This window comes from Grampus griseus, assembly GCF_964374135.1.
Source record: "Grampus griseus genome assembly, chromosome: 1".
Taxonomy (NCBI): domain Eukaryota; kingdom Metazoa; phylum Chordata; class Mammalia; order Artiodactyla; family Delphinidae; genus Grampus; species Grampus griseus.
Genome location: NC_139017.1, coordinates 78436017 through 78460633, shown reverse-complemented (window position 1 = coordinate 78460633; position 24617 = coordinate 78436017).

Sequence of the window (24617 nt, the reverse complement as noted above, 5' to 3'; positions counted from 1 at the left end):
TATTTCCACCTGCTCCCAACCCACTGCTCTGTTAGACACTATTGGGTCTAATCACAACAATGGAAATAGCTAAAGCCCAATGTTCTGTTACAGGAACAAACAATGCCTAGAGGTAGCCATGGAAGTGATGATTATTCATAGTTCATGGCCAAGCTACACGTGGAAGTCAGTCACAGATAGAAATCTCATGAATTTAAAAGTTAAAAGTAGGGAATTCCTTGCAGTCCTGTTGTTAGGACTCTGTGCTCTCACTGCCGAGGGCCCGGGTTCAGTCCCTGGTCGAGGAACTAAAATTCCACTAGCTGCGTGGTGCAGCCAGAAAAAAAAAAATAAAAGTAATAAAGAGAAGGAGGCGGAATATTGCTTCTGTATCACACACCTTCGATTTTCATTGTATGGTGTCTGGCATGTTCTCTAGCTGTTCAGTGGTGTGATCACCATCTTCTCCACTGGCTTGAGTAATAGCATCTCAGGCTTGAAGGGATATCGACATGTTCCTCAAGGCATGGCATCATGTCTGTAACCCTCTTAACACTCTCAACTGTGTTGTGCCATTTTTACATTTTCTACAATATGTACAATTGTGCTGGGTTCGTGACAGAGTGTTTGAAATATAAAAGATCTGTATTCAAATCCTAGTTAATAGTCATTAGATTGTTAGCTATATATACACAAGTTACCTAATCTCTGTAAATGTCATTCGCAAAACAGTTACGAATATTACATTGTAGGGTTGCAGTGGTGATTAGATGAGATCATATATACGATGCAACAAGAACATAGCAAGAACACAATGCATTTTAAACTCTCATTAAAAACTCAAGCACTCAGTATGTGATAGCTATTATCTTCATTATTATTATGTGAATACAAGTTCTTTATCTGAAAAATTAAGACTAAAATTAATCTAAATCATCTATCACAAAATTTAAAGTATTGATTGAAATACTGGAAAACAGGTTGAAAAGACTGGCTTGATACTATTGAAAGTCAGATATTTTTGTAGGAAACATCAGTTTCTATCATTTCTTATGTATTGGATGTAGACTCTTTGAGAATCTAAATAGTCTGGGCCTTATCAGTTAGCTTTGTGGGTGATTCCTGTGTATGGAATTCAGTGTTGACTATAGAATAATATATGATGCAAAGGGGCAAAATTTGTTCTGAATCATGTTTTTATGAAGTGAAGCAGAATTCAGTGATAGTGTTATTTAGCTGGACTGGCTTATTTTTTGTTAAAGTCCTTTTCAAGTTTTGGGATGCCACACACATATAGAACCATGTACAAAACTTAAATGTATAAAAATAAGCACATAATGGGTAACCTCTGCTCAGATTTAGAAATAGCACATTACCAGCCCGCAGAACAGTGTATACCTTTCTCATCACAATCCTCCCCCTCCTTGTTTTTCTTTATAGTTTTATATAAATATAAAACTTGTGATAGAGTCTGGTTTTGTCTAAAAATTCATTTATTTTTCATTCTCAAGGGATGGATTTGGGGGCTAAATAATTTTAGGTGGGCAGTTATTTGGTTTTCTCCTATTAAAGTTATCATTTCACTGGTTTCTGGTTTCTGTTATTGCTGTTGAAATATCAGCTGTAAGTCTAAGTCTTTCTCTGGTGCTTTAATGATTTCTTTCATTATTTTTTGATGGTCCAGAGTTCCAGTATGATATATCAACATTATATATAAACTTAAAACTTATTTCATTAAGGAAGCGTTGGACTTTTTGAACCTGTGGATGGTGTTTTTATCAGTTCTAGAAAAATCTTAGTCATCTCGTTCCTTTCCTTATGGGCCTCACAATTAACGTCTTTTGGACCTTCTCACTATATTCTCTATGTATCTTACCATCTCTTGTGTATTTTTTCATTTTGTCTCTCCATTTGTATTTCTAGATAATTGTGCACAGAACCATTTTTTTTTTCTAGTTCAGGAGTCAGTGAACTATGGCCCAATGGCCAAACCTGAATCACTGCCTCTTTACAGCCCATGAATGAAGACTGACTTTTATATTTTTAAATGGTTGAAAAAACTTTTAAGAAGATAATGTTTTGTGATGCATGAAAAATACATAGAATTCAAATTTTAGCACCTATAAATAAAGATTTTATTAGTACCTAGCCACACTCACTTGTGTTTGTATTGTCCATGGCTCTTTTTGTGCTACATCAGCAGAGTTGAATACTACTTATGAAGAAGCCTGAACCTGCATAACCTAAAATATTTACTATCTGGCCTTTTATTAAAAAGATTTGCTGACCCTGATTCTATTTCATTGTAATACTCTCTTCAGCTGTGTTTAATCTATCATTAAACCTTTGCCAATTTTACCTCCCTGCAAAGACTACCTAAAATAACCTGTTGATAGACAAAGCCAAGTTTATTGCTTATTACTTGCTTGTTAGTGTGGGTTATTGAGTAAAATGATCCAGATAAAATAGGAACTGAGGAAAAATCTCACTCAAAATCCAATGAACTTATGGATCTCTCACTTCTAGGGGATGAATAGGTTTTGGCTGTGTGTTTTTACAAATTGGATAGAGTATGACTTGAGCCCATATTTTAGCAAACATACCTAAGATGCAATTAGAATATTTTCCAAAGATATTTACCATTTCTGCAAAATCACAGACAGAAGTTTGTGTGCCTGGTTCTGAGAATATAAAATTAAATAAGATATGGGCCTAGCAACAATGGGTCCAGAGTTTAGTGGGGAGATGGACATGTAAACAGGTAATTTAAGTAAACTATAACAAATGTTATAATAGATAAATGTATATAATGTCAGGTCGACATGAAAGAATAAAATGACGAATAAATCTAAAGAAGTCTTCATCAGGGAAGCACCATTTGACCCAGTCTTAAAATATTATCAGGTATTTTCCAACCATGAAAAGAATGGAAGCAACTCATGGCAGAGGGAATAACAAGTGCAAGAGCCTAGTGGTGTGAAAACATGGGGACATGTGCTTGGCGACAAGGAAGTAGTTCTAGGAACCTGCAGCTTAGGGCAGGTGAGAGGGACTGATGGGAGATGAGGCTGGAAAGGTATGTAGAAGCAGATAATTTAATTCTTTGAATGATAAGCTAGGGAGGTTGGGTTTTTATTGTCATTGTTAACTATGAATAGACATCAAGGGACTTTAAATATGGAAGTAGAGGGAACAGATTTTTTTTTAGAATATTCTAGCACCAGTGTGAAGTATATCTTGGAAGTGAGACAGACTGGAAGATAATCATGAAGGTAATGTCATAGTATAGTTGTATAGTCAGACAACCTGAACTAAAGCAAGCGGATAAGAAGGAGGAGAATGATATTAAAAGATGACTCTGCAGTTTCTATTTGAGCGACCTAATTGATAAAAATACAAGTATAAGGAAGACAAAAACAGGAGCTGGAAAATGGATATGGTTTGAGATTTTTGGAGTTACTGGTTTGGTGACCAGGAAACACCCCTTTGTAGATATCCACTGAAGAGAGTATAAACCTAGAGTTCACAGAATAAGCAGGGTTAGAGATGAGTGGCATGGAATGGGACCTCACTTCAGGAGGGGCATGGAGATGGAGAAGAGGATCACTGATGGAATCTTCAGGAACAGCCCTTTGGAAAGGGTGACTGAAGAAAGAAGAATCTGCAAAGGAAATGATAAAAGGCTAGTAAACGAAGTGGGAAGAGAAACAGAAGAGTGTCTTATAAAAATAAATGAAAGCACTTTAAGAGGGAGGGAGTTATCAGAATTAACGCCACAAAGAGATTTAGTAGGCTAAAGTTTGAAAACAAACTTCTGTACTATTTCGTTAATTGAGCTAGAGAGTAGAAGCCAGATTGCAAGGTCTGAGAAATTAATGGGAAGAAGTGGGGGACAAATAAAAACCTATTTAGGGGAAGCAGTAGTTAAAAGCACAGACCCTAGAATAAGACTGCTAGCATTAGCATCCCAGCTCCATTGTTTACTAACTCTGTGATCTTAGAGTTAAAAGGGACTTAACTCCCTTTTCCTCAGTCTCCATATCTATAAAATATAGTACCTATCTCATCGAGTTGTTTTGAGGGTTAAGTGACTTATACATTAAGAATTTACTGCCTGGCACACAGTGGGTGTTCAATTGGCTGTAGCTATTATCATTCCATCAAGAAGTGAAGTGGTGAAAAAGAAAGCAGTAAGTCAACAGCTTGGGATGACAGGGTGGGGACAGAAAGGAGGGCAGTACTTTTGGATGAGCACATTTGTAGGTAGATGAAAATGGCCAGAAGAGAAAAAGAAATGACACAATAGAGTGGGTAATTAGGGATTAGAGTCCAAAGGGGGAGTGAGTTTGTGGAATGAGGAGAAAAGGTGGAGAAGTTGACCCTGTAAAGACAGAAGAAAGCAGAGCTGAATGTGTATATATATGTATGTGTGTGTGCATATATAGTATATATGGCAGCATGCCATTCTTACAATTTATACCTTGTTTTTCTAACCTAATAATATATCTTAGAATTCTCTTTTAATAGCTGGCTAATGTGTCAATGAATGGGTTATCATAATTCATTTGAGTCTAGTACTCAAGGAAGAGGCATTGAAGCTGTGTCCAGTTATTTGCTTTTACAAATAATACTGTAATGAACATTACTGTGTGTATGTGTACTTGTACAAATATATGCATAGGATAAAATTTTAGAGGTTGAATATCTAGGTGAAAGCTATCAGTAATTACCCCTCCAAAGTTTATACTCCTATCTTAGAGTGAGTGTATCTATATGCCTATTTCTTCACATCCTTTGAACACTGTTAAAACCAGACTTTTTAATCCTTGTCAGTCTAATATATGAAAAATATCTTTATTGTTGTTTTAATTCATACTTCTTTAATGATGTGTGAGATTAGGCAGCTTTTTTTTTTTTTTTTTACATTGCACTCTCATTTAATCTCTGCCGTCACGTTTTTTTTTTTTTTTTTTTTGCGGTACGCGGGCCTCTCACTGTTGTGGCCTCTCCCGTTGCAGAGCACAGGCTCCGGACGCGCAGGCTCAGCGGCCATGGCTCACGGGCCCAGCCGCTCCGCGGCATGTGGGATCCTCCCGGACCGGGGCACGAACCCGCGTCCCCCGCATCGGCAGGCGGACTCTCAACCACTGCGCCACCAGGGAAGCCCCCTAGGCAGCTTTTAATATGTTTATTGGCTGGTTGTTTGTCTTGATCTATGAACTATGTGTTCATATTTGTGCTATGCAGCTTCTAAAATGGCCTTAAGATCCTCAACTCCTAGTATTCAGACCCTTGTATAGTACTTCCCACAATGTACCAGAATAGGTCTGTGTGACTAAAAGAAAGAATATGGTGGAAGTAATGGTGTGTCACTTCCAAGATTAGGTTAAAAAACACATTGTGGCTTTTGTCTTGAGATCTCTCTCTCTCTTTCTCTGTCTGTCTGTCTCTCCCTCATCACTCACGTTGGGAGAAGCTTCCATGTCATGAGGACACCCAGGCAGCTTAGAGAGAGGCCCATATGGGAAGAAGTTTCTGGCCAGCAGCCACCAAGGAACTAAGGCCTGACAACAATGCTATGAGTGAGCTTGAAGCAGATCCTCCCCCAGTCAGGCCTACAGAGACTATGGTCCTGCTGACAGCCTGACTGCAACTTCACAAGAAACACAGAGCTGGAACCTCCCAGATAAGGCACTCCAGGTCCTCAACCCAGAGAAGTTGTGAGATAGTAGATGTTTGTAGGTTGTTTTAAGCTGCTAAATTTTGGGGTAATCCATAGTACAGCAATGTATAACTAATATAACATTTTCCCCCAATTTTTCCATAAATTGCTCATTTTTTTTTTCCTTTCTCATATTAAGAAACTTTATCATTTTAGGCTAACCCTTTAATTCTTAAATACATTGTGTGTATTTTCAACATATTTTGTTATGTGTTTTTAAAATTTTTCTTCAGAGGAGAAATCAAGATGATGCAGTAGGAGGATGCTGAACTCACCTCCCCCCACAAACACATCAAAAATACATCTACATGTGGAGCAACACTTGCTGAAAACAAACTGAAGACTGGCAGAAAGGCTCTTTTGTAACCAAGGCTGTAAAGAAAGATTCACATGGAGTCGAGTGGGAAAAGAGGAGAGCAGTCAGGTTGGGATTGCACCCCTAGCAGGGGACACAGAAGAGAAAGGGGGAAACAGATATCTGTTGCTTTTCTGTACACCAATAATGAACTCTCAGAAGGAGAAGGCAAGAAAATAATCCTGTTTAAAATTGTATCAAAAAGAATAAAATACCTAGTAATAAACTTAACCAAGGAGGTGAAAGACCTATACTATGAAAACTAGAAGGCAGTTGAAGGTGATACAAATAAATGGAAAGATATCCCATGTTCATGGATTGGAAGAATTAATATTGTTAAAATATCCATACTACCCAAAGGAATCAACAGATTTAATGCAATCCCTATCAAAATACCCATGACACTTTTCACTAGAACAAACAATCCTAAAATTTATATGGAACCACAGAAGACCCCAAGTAGCCATAGCAATCTTGATAAAAAAGAACAAAGCTGGAGGTATCACCTTGCCTCACTTCAGACTATACTACAAACCTACAGCAGTCAAAACAGCATGGTACTGTTACAGAAACTAACCCATAGATCAATGGAACAGGGTAGAGAGCCCAGACATAAACCCACACACATATGATCGATTAATCTAGGACAAAGGAGACAAAAATATACAATGGGGGAAAGATAGTCTTTTCAATAAGTGGTGCTTGGAAAACTGAACAGCTCTCTGTAAAAGAATGAAATTAGAACATTTCCCACCCTAAATACAAAAATAACTCAAAATGGACTAAAGACCTAAATGTTAGACCAGACGTGATAAAACTCCTAGAATAAAACATAAGCAAAACATTCTGACATAAGTCATAGTGGGTTTTTTTTTTTGGATCTGTCTCCTTAGGCAAAGGGAAAAAAAGCAAAAATAAACAAATGGGACCTAATTAAACTTAAAAACCTTTGCACAGCAAAGGAGAAAAACATTGACAAAACAAAATGACAACCTACTAAATGAGAGAAAATATTTGCAAATGATATGTCTGATAAGGGGTTAATATCCCAAATATATAAACAGCTCATATAACTTAACATAAAAAAACAAATAACCTGATTAAAAATGGGCAAAAGGCCTGAATAGACATTTTTGTTTTGTTCTTTGGGGTTTTCTTACCTTTTTTTTTTTTTTTTGGATTGAAGTATACTTGATTTACAATATTCCTGAATAGACATGTTTCCAAAGAAGACATACAGATGGCCAACTGGCACATGACAAGGGAACCCTAGAACACTGTTGGTGGGAATGTAAACTGGTGCAGCTATTATGGAAAACAGTATGGAGGTTTCTCAATAAATTAAGTATAGAACTACCACATGATCCAGCAATTACACTCCTGGGTATATAGCCAAAGAAAGTGAAAACACTGATTAGAAAAGATATATGCATCCCAATGTTCATAGCAGCATTATTTACAATAGCCAAGGTAATGGAAGCAAGCTGAGTGTCCTTCAACAGATGAATGGATAAAGAAGATGTGATGTGTGTAGTAGTTTTCACCCCTGGAAATTTGATTTGTGTCTTTTTACTAGGTCTCTACCTGCAAGGGGACCCTCTGAAGATCTCCAGAGCTCTCGCTGTGTAGCTCTTTTCTCTGTAGTACTCCACCCTTAAACTCTAACTACCTTGGCCTTCCTGGACTCCCAGCTGCATCTTCCCCTTCCTTATTCTGCAGCCTTGAAACTCTCTTAATGCAGTGAACTGGGGCAATCTTGGGACTCATTTGTTTCCATCTCAGAGACTGCTGTCTTTTGTTGCCTGATAGCCAGTGTTTTAAAATCATTGTTTCCTATATTTGTCTTTTTTTTTTCAGTGTTTCAGGAGATAAGGTAAAGTCTCTGTTATTCCTCATGCTTTCTTCCAAATCTTTTGTTTTATGCATTTATATCTTTAATCCATCTGGAATTTATTTTTTTATTGAGAGAAATATAGTTTTAATATTTTTTCCAATGGTTAGCCAGTTGCCCAAAATCATTTTTTGAATTCTTCCCTTCCCTCCTTACCCAGTTGGAAATGTCACCTTTATCATAAGCCAAACTTTCATAGATACTTGAGTCCGTTTCTGAACTCTTTATTCTGTCCCTTTGATTTTCCATTTTATTGAATAGCAAACCTTTTTACTTGTTGAAGTTTCAAAATATATTGCATTATCTAGTAGAGCTAATTATTTCTTATTTCTTTTTATTTTCAAGATTTCCTTGAGTATCCACACATGTTATTTTTATACTTGAACTTTAATATCATTTTCAAGTTTCTTCTGATATATTATATATGTTATTTATTGGGATTGCATTAAAAATGTATGATCTAGACAAATTCGAAGGCAGCAAAGTGAAGAGTCAGGAGAGTACAAGTTCAATGACTTTAATTTTCATGGTGAAGCACGAGGCGAAGACAAGTTGGGAGTGAGTAGGGCAGTGGAAATTTGAGTGAATCATATTTACTATAAATGAGGTTATTGGATCCCAGATAAGGAAAGCACTATGGGTATATAAAACATTGACTGAATATCTCAGGACTAAGAGTGAAGATTCATCAATGGCTATTTGTACTTCCATGTTTCCTTTCTCTGAAAATATAAAACATGCCACTAAAAGGTCCCAGAATCAGTGTTTGTTACTACCAAATCGAACAAATCTCTAGTCATCCAATTTCTTTGAAAACACATGTTTCTCTGGTTTGCTGTCGTATCATCAGTGCCAAATATATTACCTGTCCATATTTGGCACTGAATAAATATTAATGGAATGAACTAGTTAATTTCTGAGTGGTTTCCTCTGACTTCTGCTTAAGATGCTGTGTTGTTACCTCTGCCAGTCTGTCTTCAGTTTCAAAATCCAGCCTAAAATTCTAATGATCAGTTCTCCAATAGCCTAGAAATGGAGAACTTACAGTGATTTCTTTTTTTATATATATATAAGTAAATGTTATTGTCTTTGTAATTTTTTTTTAATTTATTTTTTGGCTGCGTTGGGTCTTCCTTGCTGTGCATGGGCTTTCTCTAGTTGTGGCAAGCGGGGGCTACTCTTTGTCACGGTGCGCGGGCTTCTCATTGCAGTGGCTTCTCTTGTTGCGGTGCACAGGCTCTAGGTGCGCAGACTTCAGTAGTTGTGGTGCATGGATTCAGTAGTTGTGGCTTGTGGGCTGTAGTGCGCAGGCTCAGTAGTTGTGGTGCATGGGCTTAGTTGTTCCACGGCATGTGGGATCTTCCCGGACCAAGGATCGAACCAGTGTCCCCTACATTGACAGGCGGATTCTTAACCACTGCACCACCAGGGACGTCCCTATGGTGATTTCTTCTGCTATAGAAACTGGCACAATGTCTTAAACTGTTGTTTGAAAAAAGGCTTCTTCAATCTTAGACTTCTTAAACTTCTTTCCGAATTACCCAAGTTATGGGAGAGCTAAGATAAAGGAGGGTTTAAGGCAAAAGTGACCTGATTTCTTTCAACCATTCAGAGGTGTTCATCTCAAAAATAGTGATAAAGAAGGGAAGGAGTCCACATTGTATTAACGTGTGATTTAACTTAATTTGGCCTTTAATAAACTGCACACTTCACTATTTGAACCAGTTGATGGCTTTGTAAAAGTAGACTCTCTTAGGTACAATTTTTTAATAATTGTCTCTTGGATTGTTTATATCCAATCTCTTAGATTGGATGTAAACAAGCATATGGTTTAGATTGGTATAATACTTTTCACCTTAAAACACCTCAAGGTAATTTCTGATGGAGAAAAAACAGGGTGTTCTGTTTTCAGGGACAAAGTTTATTCTTCTGATAAGAAGAGATTTTAAGCACTCAAGGCAGTCTCCACAACAAGGGTCAATTCTTAACAAGAAAAGGAGAATTTAGAAAATTCAGAACGACTTAGACATTTTAGATCTTGGACTGATGAGAATTTTTGTAGACAAAGTAGAATCATTTGGAGCCTACCTCCTCCATTTTAACATTTATTTTATTGTTTTATTTAAAGGGAAGCAAGGCTTGAAATACTTTAATACCCCTTAGAGACTGTTTCGCTATTACATAGCCCATAAAAAGTAATATTTGGATGATTTAAAGGGAAATGAATCACAAGTTTAAAGTTTCAGTTTTCCTTGTATGCAGCAAGACTTCCCCCCACCCCCAGAGGCAATAGAAATAGCCCATAGGGTAAAATCTTAGATTTTATTGAAACAAAAAATATTATTTATGCATGTGCAGATAGTAATATCTGTCCCCAAATATTTTTATTTTAAAATATTTAGACACTCAATCTTACAATTTTATATTGAATCAACAAGGGATCTAACAGCTTTCCCAATTTCTTCACGAAGGACAATTTTCTTACATCAAACCTGATTGATTAAATTCTCATTTCATAACCAAGTGGAAATGGGATCTCAGTTTCCCAGTTTCATAAGGTTTCTCTCAAAAGCTACTTCAGGGTTCTAAGTTACACACCCCAAAGGGGGTGATGGTGGTATAGTCCAGGGTATCCATGTAACGGGTTGGCAATATTTTCAATGTGGTTATTCATCATAAATTTAATAATTACTTCCTTTTACATATTTAATCTTCTTTAAACAAGATTTTCATTTAAGCATTGGACTTACGTGATATAAGCATTTCTCTGTAGGTTAATAAATGGCTTCACCCTTCACTGATATAAGGGCAATGGGAATCAACAAACCTGGTTGTCTCTCCTTGCTCTGCCATTACCTCCCTGAGTGCCACTGGGCAAATTCCATCATATTTTGAGCCCTGGTCTCCTCATCTGTAAATTAGGGTGGTTAGATGATCTTTAGGATCCCTCTCAAAGCTGATTTGCAATTTTGGCATAGAAATCATTCATTAAATGGTAAAATTTATTTTTATTGATGAGCTTCCTTCATGGTGAATGTTGGAATATCTTAATTTTAGAATCCTAAAGAGCCTAGAAGTTGACTCAAAAGTCTTGGACTTCTGTCTTGTCTCATTATTTACTAGCTGTGTAATCTTGGGAAATTTTCTCCATTTTTAAAGACTCAATTTCTTCATCTGTAAAATGAGGTGAAGGTAATACTGTTAGACACAGTTCTTTGTTGCAAATAATAGAATCCACTCTGCTAGTTTAGGCAGGAAAAGAATTTGTTCAAAATATTAAGCAACTCACAGAATCCTCTGGAGGCCAAGAGAGCCAGACTTAGAAATAGTGAGGCCAGAAACCACACCAAATTACGCTGTAGAATTTGCTCCAGTGAAAACACCATTGCTGCCAACACTTGGCAACAACTCTGCTTCTCAGAGAGACATTTTCGTTTGCATTGATAATGCCAGGAACTCAACCATTGAGCCCCTGTGGTCCTGTTCACCTGGGATAGATGACATTCATGTCAGCCTCCTTGTAGCATTAGCTTCCAAGCTGAGGACTCACGTGGGTGCATCTGGTTGGCAACACCTATCACATGTCTGGTGTCAGCAACGAGGGAGCCTAGGACAGTGACTTCTGGCTGTGTCTTGGTGGTTACAATGTGGGAAACTCTCCAGAGCTCAGAAATTATGTTCAGAAGATATTGGGAAGCCTCCAACTACTACCTAGGAGAAAAATCAGTGCCCCAGGTAAGAACCCCTGCACTGTATGAATTGTTACCTACTGAATAGAAAGAAAAATAAGGCAGATGGAGCTTGGAAATGAAAATTGCAAGGAAATCTAGCCAGATGTGCTTTCTTTTTTATTGTGAATATATATATGTATTCACATAAATATGATTGTGAAATATATTTTCATTATAAAAAGTTCATGAAATACAGACAAAATCTAGGGAAGAAATAAGAATCATCCAATAATTCTACCAGCAGATAACTACTCTTACCATTTTGGTTCATACTCATCCATTCATCTAATAGAGTTATAATTATATAATATGTACATTATTCATGTATATGTATTATCATATATAGATATATATACACACAAATTTGTATGTAGATACACATAATAATTATATATGATTTTGTACCCAATTTAAAAATTTTAAACAATATGTTTTGGGTATCTTTTCATGCTAATAAATGCTGATCATTATTATTTTTAAAGGCTGCATACCGGGCTTCCCTGGTGGCGCAGTGGTTGAGAGTCCGCCTGCCGATGCAGGGGACACGGGTTTGTGCCCTGGTCCGGGAAGATCCCATATGCCGCGGAGCGGCTGGGCCCGTGAGCCATGGCCGCTGGGTCTGCGCGTGTGGAGCCTGTGCTCCGCAACGGGAGAGGCCACAACAGTGAGAGACCCACGTACCGCAAAAAATCAAAAACGAAAACAATAAAGGCTGCATACCGTTATATAAATACGCAATTTTTTCACTAATCACCTATTCACAAATTATCTATTTTTTCACTAACTACCTAATTTAGGGAAATTTTCTGTTTCAAGTATATTTAGTGGAAAGAATTTTGATACATGCAGTGAAATTGGCTTCAAAAAATTAGTAATAATTTGTACTTCCATGTGCAGCATTGAGTATGAATTTCCTCACATTGTCACAATACTTGATACTATCAACCGTTTTTATTTTAGTCATTTGTTAGGAGAAAAATATCTCAATGTTTACCTTGTATTTTTTACTTTACTACTTAAACATATTTTATATATATTTATTTTCACTTATAGTTCTTTATTTTTAAACTGTGTGTTTATGTCCTTTGTCTACAAATAGATTGATTTTTTTAACTTTATTAATTTTTAGGGCTCTGTATAAAGATATTATTATTTTTATCTTCTACATGTCCTCCAAATATCTTTTCCAAGGTTGTCATTGCCTTTTATTAAAATCGTGGTAAAACATATATAGTAAAGTGCACAGATCTTAAGTTTACAGACTGGTTTGTGTATATCACACAACAATCACCTAGATGTAGAAAAATAACATTTCCAGCTCCCAGGAAGGCTCCCTCATGTTCCTTTCCGGTCAGTACTTCCCTACAGAGTAACCCCTATCCTGACACCATAGGATTGCCCGTTCAAGTATTGCCCATTTTTGAACTTCATATACTAAATGGAATCATATGTAAAAACAAGTACACAGAAAGAAGTCTCTGGCTTCTTCTACTTACCATTATGTCTGGGAGAGTCATCCATGTTGATACAGGTAAAGTAGCTCATTATTCTGAACCACAATTTACCCGTCAGTAAAATGAGGACAATAATAGTACTTATGTTGTGGTTGTGGAGATAAATGTGTTAATATAGCTAAAACAGTGTTTGGCCCATTGTAACTTTATATGCTTAATACATGTTAGCTACTAGTATTACACTAGGATTCAATTTGCTAATTTTTTATTTGGAGCGTTTGTATTGATATTCAGAAATGCGTTTAGTCATGCTTTAGCATTTGTGCGTTTATGTGCTAGTCTTGTATTGTTTGGATATTGTGTTTTGCTAGTAAATGCTACCTTCACCTACCTGGGTGCTTTTTCCCAAAGTTGTGAAATGAACCCTTACCACTCACATCCACCAAAGATTCCTAACAAATCTGCCTCCCAGATACGTCTCAGATCTGCTGACTGTCCTAGGCAACGAGGCAACGAGGCCACAACAGTGAGAGGCTGACTTTTCTCCATCACTCCACTGTGGTCCATACCTCCATCATCACTCTTTTTGTCCACTGTGCTAGTTACCTAACAAGTCCTCCAGTTCTAAACGTGTGCTCCTTCCCCTTGACCTTAGGTAAACAATCTAAGACCTTATCGAGGTCTACCAGGCTCTTCATATCATGACCCTGCACCATCCCTCTCCATCCCTGGCTTGCACCATTGTCCCTCTCACCCTCATGCTCTGGACACACTCCCTACCCAGCAGCACAGTCTGCATCCCTAGGCTGACCAATCCCTACTTATTCTTTCTCACTGAAGTTTTCCCTGATGTGGCAATATCAAACGGATCTCCTTATGTAATCATTCATCTTACCTTTTTTTTCTTCCTTCTCAGCATTCGCAACATGTGTAATGATGCATTTATTTGTATATTTGTTTAATATCTCTTAGGTCTGTGAGGTACTATTTTGTTTGCCACTTTATCTAGCATCATGCTTTGCACATAAGAATGCTCAGTAAATGTTTATTGAACATTTATTGTTTACTGAATGGCTCCCAGTCTGGCTGTGAACACAGATACCTAGACAATAGCAATGAAAGGAAAAATGCAAACAGATATATGGACATAGATGTTGAGGGCACAGAGGAGGAAAAAAGAAACTATGCCAGGGTAATCCTCCCACTGGCACGTTACAGAGAGTTGCTCACTGATGAACTAACCTCCCCTTGAATGTTATTCTCTCAGAGTTGACATGTCGATGGCACTATGTTACCATTTAACACACAGGGAAGGAGTTGGGTTCTTGCCAGATATTAGATGCACAAGTCCCAACGGACTCAAGGAGGCAAACATTTGCCTGAGCTCTTGGCTCACACACAGAGCACAATGGCAGCTCTGAAGGGGGCAGGAGTCCTCTGCACCTACCAGCCCTGTTTATTTTCTCCTGCAGCAGAGGGGGTAGCATAGGTCAGCTGAAATGGTGCATCCTAGTGAATATTTATTGACCCAAAATATCATGCTGACAGACATGCGGACAGGCAGACACAGAGGCCTCGCTTCTGTGCTGCCAAGGTTGTGACACAGCTGACATTTCCCCGCACGGGTCCTGACTTCCCCAGCTGCTCCTGGGGAAGCTGGTGTCTCACTGGTGGGGGTCACTGCAGATACTATGCCATATGCCTTCCATGCTGCTGCCCAGGCCTCCACCAAATGGTGGTCTCAAGATGTTTCCCATTCCCCCAGCCCACACAAACGATCACCTAGCCAGTCTCTGTTTCAGTCTCTTCCCTACTAACCCTTCCATCTCCACCTTAACTCCATTGCAAGAATTCTAGGTGGCTAAACAAGTGTGCATTTCAAAGAGGGAAGCCCCCACCAACAGTCCCCTTTGTAGTAAAGAAATGAGTTCTCACTTTTGCCATAAAAAGTAATGGTGTCACAGAAATGTGGCTCTTAGTATCATTCTTTCCATTTTCTGGGTTTTCTTTCCCATCTCTCCCATCATAGCTGACTTTAATTCATTTAAATTTTATTTAAAACTCTTTGTTCCTGTTATAATAAGTATCAGAAAACCATAAAAAGCAAACGTGCAGGTTAAAATCACTGCTTTAAGGCTGGGACTCTTATAAACACTACCCATGATAAGAGAATTTTTCCAGTCACCCCAGAAGCCCCCTAAATGCTCCCCCTCAACCATGGCCTCTCTCCCTGCTAGAGTAACCACCAGCCCACCTAACTTTCACTGCAACCACTTACCACTTTTCTTTAGTCTTATCACCTAAGTGTATGTTCCTAAACACTAGTTTCATTTTACCTGTTTTTTAAATTATCTTTTTTTTTTAAGATTTTTTTTTAATGTGGACCATTTTTAAAGTCTTCATTGAATTTGGTACAATATTGCTTCTGTTATATGTTTTGGTTTTTTGGCCGCGAGGCATGTGAGATCTTAGCTCCCTGACCAGGGGTCGAACTCGCACACCCCTGAATTGGAAGGCAAAGTCTTAACCACTGGATCGCCAGGGAATTCCCCTAAATTATCTTTTAAACATCTTTTAATGCATAGGTTTTCCCCACCATGACCTTATTTTTCCTTACAATTCACTTAATGAAGAAATTGGATCACTTTTCTGCAGTTTCCTACAGTCTGAATTTTACTGATTGCTTCCCCAGAGCAAAGCTTAGTCTGTTCCTCTTCTATGTTTCCACTTATCCAATCCAGGTTCTCTCTTTTTTTCTTCTAACCTTTTGGTCATGACAACCTCGTGGGTGATATGTTCTTCATCAGGAGGCATATACATCTCAATGTCTATCCTTGTGGTATTAGTAGTCATTGATGTCCAACACTCTATTTGTTAGTTCATTAAGATTACACTGACTTTCCAATTCTATTATTCTTTCTTTGTGAATTTGTTAAAATATTCTAATTAAGTACCCAGATAGTTTTGTTTTCTTTAGTGGTATGATTTGCATAGGAAACGCAAGATAAAAGCTATTTAAAAAAAAAAAAAAGTAAAAATGTTCCCTAGCCTCTTCTTTTTTTTTTTTTAACATCTTTATTGGCGTATAATTGCTTTACAACGGTGTGTTAGTTTCTGCTTTATAACAAAGTGAATCAGATATACATATACATATATCCCCATATCTCCTCCCTCTTGCGTCTCCCTCCCTCCCACCCTCTCTATCCCACCCCTCTAGGTGGTCACAAAGCACCGAGCTGATCTCCCTGTGCTATGCGTCTGCTTCCCACTAGCTATCTACCTTACCTTTGGTAGTGAATATATGTCCATGTCACTCTCTCACTTTGTCCCCTAGCCTCTTCTAAAGATATCATTTTGGTTTTTTAGAGTTGAACTTTAAAAACAGTTAAATAAGCAACTAATCATGCGATACACTGGCATCCCTTCAGAGGATGTCACACATCCTAGGAGAGAGAAAGGGAGAAGTTAGGCCAGCAAAGTGGGAACCCAGGCAGGAGCCCAGCAGGCAGACAAGCCTCACATTTGCTCAGAGCTGACCTCCCATCTTCCGTCAACTACTTTTGTGTCTAAAGCGGATTATGCTGGCCGCACTAATGTAGAGTCAACACTCGGAGAGGGATTCAAGAGAGGCCTCTCTGGAGACACTGCCTTCCTTTCACACTCATTGTGTGGCCACTTCTAGGGATATGGCAGTTCACCTTCCATTATTCCTCTTCCTCTGTCCAGCCTCCTCCCCACCTCCGCACAGGGAATGTCTGCAAAAGTCAGATGAGTCTGAATTCACCTCCAATTGCTGATTGCTATCTGTCCTCCTGTTTTTTTCCTTTAGGGGTAGATAGCTAGGGATTATGGATCTGGGCTGCATTGGGATTGGAGTTGGGAGATGAGGGGTGAGGAGGCTGGTGCTCACTGGAACTAGAAAGACTTTTCAAGTTGATATTAGAGTTCCCAGCAGAGTCCTTAATGTCCTTTAAGAAATACCAGAATCGGGCTTCCCTGGTGGCATAGTGGTTGAGAGTCCGCCTGCCAATGCAGGGGACACGGGTTCGTGCTCCGGTCCAGGAAGATCCCACATGCCGCAGAGCGGCTGGGCCCATGAGCCATGGCTGCTGAGCCTGCGCGTCCGGAGCCTGTGCTCCACAACGGGAGAGGCCACAGCAGTGAGAGGCCCATGTACCGAAAAAAAGAAAAGAAATACCAGGATCTTTTAAAATATCTTTTTTATTGATATATAATTCACATACCATACAATTTACCCTTTTAAAGTGTACAATTCAATGTATTTTTAAAAATATATTCAAAAGGTTGTGCAACTATTGCTACTATCTAATTCTAGGAAATTTTCATTACTCCTGAAAGAAACCCTGACCCCTTAGCAGTCATTCTGCATTATCACCTCTCCCCAACCCCTGGCAATCACTAATTTACTTTCTGTCCCTGTGTTTTCCTATCTGGATATTTCATATAAATGGATCATAGAGTATGTGGGCTTCTGTATCTGGCTTCTTTCACTTATCATCTGTTCAGGTTCATCCATGTTGTAGCATGTATTAGTACTTCATTCCTTTTATGGCTAAATAATATTTCATTGTATGGATATAGAACATCTTATCTATTCATCAGATGATGGACGTGTGGTCCATCTTTTGGTTGTTTCCATCTTTTGGTTATTATGAATAGGGCTTCTGTGAACATTTGTATACAAATTTCTGTGTGCACATATGTTTTCAGTTCTCTTGGGTATAAACTTAATGCAATTGCTGGGTCATATAAGTCTGTGTTTCATTTTTTAAGAAACTGCGAAACTGTTTTCCAAAGAAGCTGCACGATTTTATATTCCAACTAGCCATATAGAAGGGTTCTGGTGTCCCTGGATCCTCATCAACACTTGTTATTTTCTGTCATTTTTACTTTAGCTATCCTGGTGAGTGGGAAGTGATATCTCATTGTGGTTGTGATTTGCATTTCTCTAATGACTAACGATGCTGAACATCTCTTCATGTGCTTACTGACCGCTTATCTTCTTTGAAAAATATTTTTTAAAATACTGTACATGTTCCTAGAGGGATTTGCCTTTACTAGCTCTGTCTAGTTTCTTCTTTTGCCTCTCCGCTGCCCCTTAGAACATGAGAGGAAAGTCCTAGCATATTGTGCATATCTTCCCCTTGATCGCATCTTTACTTGGAGAGGACTGAACAGCAAAAGCAGCAGCAGACTCGGAGTGGGAGTAGGTTGGGGAAAGGGAGTGATGTTCTTTGTGTCATTTGAAAAAACTCCCTAAGGGAGAGTGAAAAACATTCAATATGTTAGTGCTTATCTTTCTTTTGGGGTCCTATTTTTGAACAAAGTCCCCCTTTGATGTCTGTAAGATGCTGAGGGAAGTAGAGGTCTTAGAAATCGTTTCTTTGTTTTAGAAGAAGGAGAGAACAACAACAACAGAAAATAGTCCGTGAAGAAGTTGGTGAGACATTCGTGGCCAGGACTGGCTCCAGGCACCTCTTCCCCTGTCTGCCTTCTTTCTTCCCCAACTCTTCTTCCTGCTCTGGCACTGAAAGACTTCCAGGTGGCTTTCAGTGTCTTCTCAGCCAGGGACTCGGTAAGCTGCTTAGTCTAGAGTGGTAGGGGCTCCATCTTGTCCCCATGTTGTGAACAAGGCTCAGATATTCTCTGTGTGCTTAACATGGTGCTGGGCGCTGGGGTGAGGTTACAGGAGTGATAGTTTCTTTTTCCCTCGTTTACTCAAGAAGCATCTTTGAGCGCCTATTATGTGCCCGACTTGGTGCTTTCCCAAAGGAGACCAACTTGGGGAAAAACAACTTAGAACCCAAGTCAACCTTTGATGCGTCCCATGTGGATGGTCCCCATGTGAAGAAGAACCTGAGAAGAGAAGAAGCAGGTGGAGGGTTGAGTGATGTCCCACTGAGATGCAGAGTCACGGGGGAGTGGCCAGTTGGTGCAGCTCCCGCCATAAACCAAAGAAGCTTGAACAGGGAGACTCAAGTCAAGGCGGGAGGACTATCATTATCCTGACATGCAGGCGGAAACAAGGTTTTTGAGCTTTTGCGCATTTTCCCACACTCCTCGTGCCTCATAGCAGGCTATCTAATTCCATGTGCTAATGTTATTTATGGAGGCAAGAAGTAAACTTGATCCGTCATCAACTGCTAGGAGGGTATTATCACTTTAAATATAATTGAGCTTCCTGCACCTTTTCAATTGCCATTTCCTTTCTAGTCAGTGTCAATTAATTCTCCATTGCTGGTTTTAGTTTTCTACTTGATAAGGAAAGGTTTTGAATCCATCTTGATTAAAGCAGTGAGGCCCCAACTCCATCCTGCCAGCTTTCTTTGAAGTTCACGTAAACTCTATATTCAGATCATCTGCCCAGGGCACAGAGAAAGATGAGGTATGAACTGTGACAACATGAGGGCACCAGGCCAGATGCTTTAAGACAGTCCGCTTCCTTCTGGGAATAGAATCACTAGAGAGTTTCATCTCTCTGGAATGGTTTAGGTGTGGCTGGGGGAAAAAAACCCACAAAAATCAAAAAATGAAAAGATGATTTCTCAGGTCTCTTCTAGACTCGGTCCAAATTAGACTATTTGTTAAGATCTATTTGTTAAAGCTGGTGGCAGGCTTTCCAATGCTTGGGATTGCCCAGAAATCTGGATTCTTCTGAGATATGCCATCTGGCAAGTTGGAGGGTTGGTTAACACACAAAGGAAGTCAAAGAGGGGAAGCATGGGATATTGTTAAATATACACCATGGCCTTTTCCTCCTATTTGTGCAACAACTGCTCTGCCTCTGCCCTCTTACAAGACTGCCTCTTCTTTCTCTCAAGTCTCTTAGTTTTTTCTTTATTCTCCCTCTCTTTCTCTCTCTCTCTGTCTCTGTCTCTGTCTCTTTCTGTCTCTGACTCTCTCTCTCTGCAAAACCAACAACTTCCTTCCTTTGCCTCTTCCTCTTTCACTTATTTTTCCTCTTTATACGTATTTTCAAGTGGAAGTCATGGCTCTGATACTAATACATTTCAAATAAGCCACTGTACCTCTTTGGGGAACAGTTTTTGTCAGTAAAATGTAACGATTCTTAAATTTCCCTCAAATGCTAAACTTCTGTGATTCTTTGGAATACCTATTTTCTTCAAGTAACACAACTTTCTTGCCCTAAAAGCTGTGGAAATGGACCATATCATGGCTGACAAGGCACGTGATAATTCAATCCCCTTTTCTTTCTCTTTGGGGAATCACTTTACCCTGCGTTAATATTAGAAAGTCAAACACAATCTCTGACACTCCTGTGACCCCACCCACGAACCAAGAAGCCTGAGAAGAATAGTGTGTGCCCCTGAGGCAGCAGCTTCAGACATTTTATCAGCATCAGAAGCTCAGGATCTGGGAAAGAAGGATAAAGAAAAGGAGAAATTTGGAAAACACAACTTTTAAAAAGGAGAAATTTTTTTGTGGTGTTGAACTCCCGAAGTTTATCATCTGTATCTCAGATTGCACACTCTACTTTCTATGCCATGTATTTTCAAGCTCTTTCTCAGATAGAATATCTAAGAGAGCACCCCTCTCTTCCCCCAAAAGAATGAGTTTATTTTCCATATGGTACATGCTAGCAATCCTGACATTTGACCACATTTATGTAAACATGCAGAGATAACTATAAATTATTGGCCTTATCCCAGTTTGAGTTTCCAGCTATGTACTACAATCATTACAGCTGTTCTTACTTTAGCCTAAGAAGATATTTTGGTCCATTATATGGCTGATTAGTCATTTAGACTGTAGACTACATTTACATTGTTTGGGGGTGGGGAACATAACAGATATTCACTGGAGGCACCAAAAATCTCTATATAAGCCAACAGGTCTGCAGACTGGTAGAGGTTCCCTAACCCCTCTCACACTCCAAGTAGTAACTGACCATCCGTCACCCAGGGCTACCTGGCGCTTTGAGAGGACTTTGGGAGAACCTGGGCTCTCCCCCAGAGTATTTAGATCAAAGAGAGCAAGAGGCCAGGATAACTAACAGCCTCACTTTTAAAAATCTGGGCCCTTTCCAACAGATCTGGGACTTGGTGGGGAGGGGACCCCGGTGGGCCTTAATAGCATTGTAGGAATCTTGGCAGTAAAGACTAAGCTGAGCTTTCTCACTCAGCTCCCCCCCACTCATCCTCACCACAGGTCTTGCTGCTTAGCACAAGCTGAGCTCAGATCCCCTGAGGGTCCCGTAGGGCTGGAAATCTTGGGCTGTAGCCTGGTGCCAGCATCTGGGACAACCTGCAGGGGGCGCCCTACAGGCTCTGCCTTCCACAGCTCTTTCACTCTAGTACTTGGAGGAGTTATTCCACTACTGTTATTTGTAATTAACCATGCAGTTTATTCACATAGTATCTTAGGTTTTAGGCACTTTTTTTCTCAAAGAACTTTTGTATGTTTTATTTAATTTTTTATTCGCGCCTCACAATCACCAGGCGAAGTAGCCTGGGTAGAGGTAAAATGATCTTAAAGTTTAGGTGGGAAACAGTGGTACAGACTATATTGGAAGGCAAGCGTCTTGATTCCTAGACCTGTGCTGTTTCTACAAAAGTTCTTTACAATGAGGATAATAATAAACAGAAAACACTTCTGCTATCCCTTTTATTTTCATTTTCCTCTTTAAAACTTTGACATGTTTTATTTATGTCAGTCCTCCTGAGATCAGTTTTCATGAAACCCTAGTACTTTACTGGCTGTCCTCCATGCTCAAACAATGTCGGGTAGGATCTCCAGTCTTGTTCTGATTTATTCAGCAGATGGAGAGTTATTATCAATATTTCTTCAGAGTTTGAGGGGGTACTTTTGGATGATAGAGTTAGTTTCCATTTATCATCATTTTATCCCCAGTGCTGGCTTTGGGGGCTCTGATTTTTGCCGTACAAATGTGAACCATGAGGTTACGTTCAACTTGGTCTATTTCAAAGCCAGAAGAATAGAGACCAGAACATAGAAATATATGGTGGCCTTTGGCAACTTGGTGGAAATGTCTACTTACGGCATTGACTCAGATCTTTATTTGTCCCCCTTTAGACCTTGAAGAGGTCATAGAAAACATTGAGTAGCTCTGATTCAAGGCTCTTGTTCTCACTGATGCAGAAAGTGAGACTCAGAGAAGTCAGGAGACTTGCCTGAGATCACACAGCTGCTTGGTGGCAGTGCTGGAACTAGGTATCAGGTCATTTGTTCTGGGTCTGAGGTGTTGTCTGTGAAACCACAGGACCTCTCAAAAACAAGGGCTGGCTATGAAGAATGCTGAGGGGGATTCCATGTGATTAACTCAGCTCAATAAACACTCACTGAGGCCACCACAGGGAAAACCAGCGAGGTGTTGTGTGGAACCCCACACAGCTCGAAAGGGCTGACTGGGCAAGTCCAACTCTATTTGTTCCTCAGTTCTGTCCGAGGGGTACAAGGGTCAGGCCTCCTGAAATGCTATGTCTACATTGAGAAATTCACTCTGAAGACTAAAATCTTTTGTTCAGATGGATGGGACCCAAGCTTTTCCTTTATTCCCTGCGGTAACAAAAAGGAAGGCCATGGGGAGGATTTCCTACCAAACCACAGGAAGATTAAAGGGCCAGGGAGAAGGAATGCATTTTGGATGAGGAAGTCGGAGAGTTCTTGAGCCCAGAAAGGAGCCTTCTCGTTATTAATGGTGGCTCTACCACAGCTGTGGCTTGGAAACGGGAAAGACAGGAGGCGGAAGAGACCCCCGTATGGGTCTGTGTCTCTGACTGCAGTCATGTGCTTTGGACATCGTGTCCCACCGGCGCTTGGAAAGGGGCAGGAATCCTCGCTGCCCACGTCTGACAAGAGTCCTTGGGCTTCCCTGGTGGCGCAGTGGTTGAGAGTCCGCCTGCCGATGCAGGGGACACGGGTTCGTGCCCCGGTCCGGGAAGATCCCACATGCTGCGGGAGCGGCTAGGCCCGTGAGCCCTGGCCGCTGAGCCTGCGCGTCCGGAGCCTGTGCTCCGCAACGGGAGAGGCCACAGCAGTGAGAGGCTCGCGTACCGCAAAAAAAAGAAAAAAAAAAAAAAAGAGTCCCTGCTGGCCACCTTCTCCCTGTCTCGGAGGCAGTGAGCACCGTGGGGGAGGAGTTGAAATTGCTAAGAATAGCCATGGTCTTTGAGACATGCTCTTTTCAAGGAATCAATGGAATTAGAAATGAGATATTAGCTCTAATCAGTCACATGTGTTGGGTTCTTAGCCCCTAGGAAAAGAATTTCTGACTGCGGCTCCTCACCCAGTGGGGAAAAGGCATCTACACCTGTGGATCTGGCAGGGCCCCTCTTCTGTCCTCTGGAGGGTCCGGCACAAAAGTACCCCTTAGTATACGCTGTCAGTCTGTCATCTGGTCTGATCTAAAGTGGCCAGGCTTCTGACTACGCATCCCCTATGTGGCTTTTCAACAAGTGTAGAGGAATTTCAAGGCACACGTAGATCTGGACTGAGCCAAGAACTAGGGGCTGGAGGTAAATTCCAGCTCCCCTTTGTCTTATTTGCTTATGTTTCTGAGATGTGGAGGTGTTTGGAGAATTAGGCACATAGTGAGAGGATGGGTTTTTTGTTTTACTTTTTATTTTACAAAAATTTAAACCTAAGAATAAATTGAAGGAATAATCACATGAACCCCTGTGTGCCCTTCATATAGACGGAGGATTGGTGAGCAGGTTTTCACTAAGCATGTGAGTTTCTCATTATGGCCCCCTGACCACCTACATCAGAATCACCCCCAGACCTCTTCACTCAGGACCTCAGGGCAGCCTGGGATGCTGCACTCTGCGCAGTTCCCCAGGGAGTGTTGATAGGCTGGTACCTGTGAACTGCCCTGTTGTGATCCTCAGGTGTCTGTTAACTTGCCCCTTCATTCTTTTTTCTTTTTTGTCTACGTTGGGTCTTTGTTGCCGCACGTGGGCTTTCTCTAGTTGCAGCAAGCGGGGGCTACTCTTCGTTGCGGTTCACGGGCTTCTCATTGCTTGGCTTCTCTTGTTGTGGAGCACAGGCTCTAGGCGCGCGGGCTTCAAAAGCTGTGGCGTTTGGGCTCAGTATTTGTGACTCGTGCGCTCTAGAGCTCAGGCTCAGTAGTTGTGGCGCACGGGCTTAGTTGCTCCACGGCATGTGGGATCTTCCCAGACCAGGGCTCGAACCCGTGTCCCCTCCATTGGCAGGCGGATTCTTAACCACTGCGCCACCAGGGAAGTCCCTGCCCCTTCATTCTTTGTGTTACCAACTCCACCAGCTCCAATGAGTGGTCAGAATATTGTACTAATTGATACCATCTCTTTAGACCCTGCATTATACCTTCGAAAATATAAACAAGAGGAATCAGCCCCTTTTCCTTTTCTGACATGGCACTCTTCTGCTTAGCTACTACGCATGACCCTTATTCAAACTCAACAGACTTGTAATGAAAATAAAATCTCGTGTTAAGGTTCTTGCC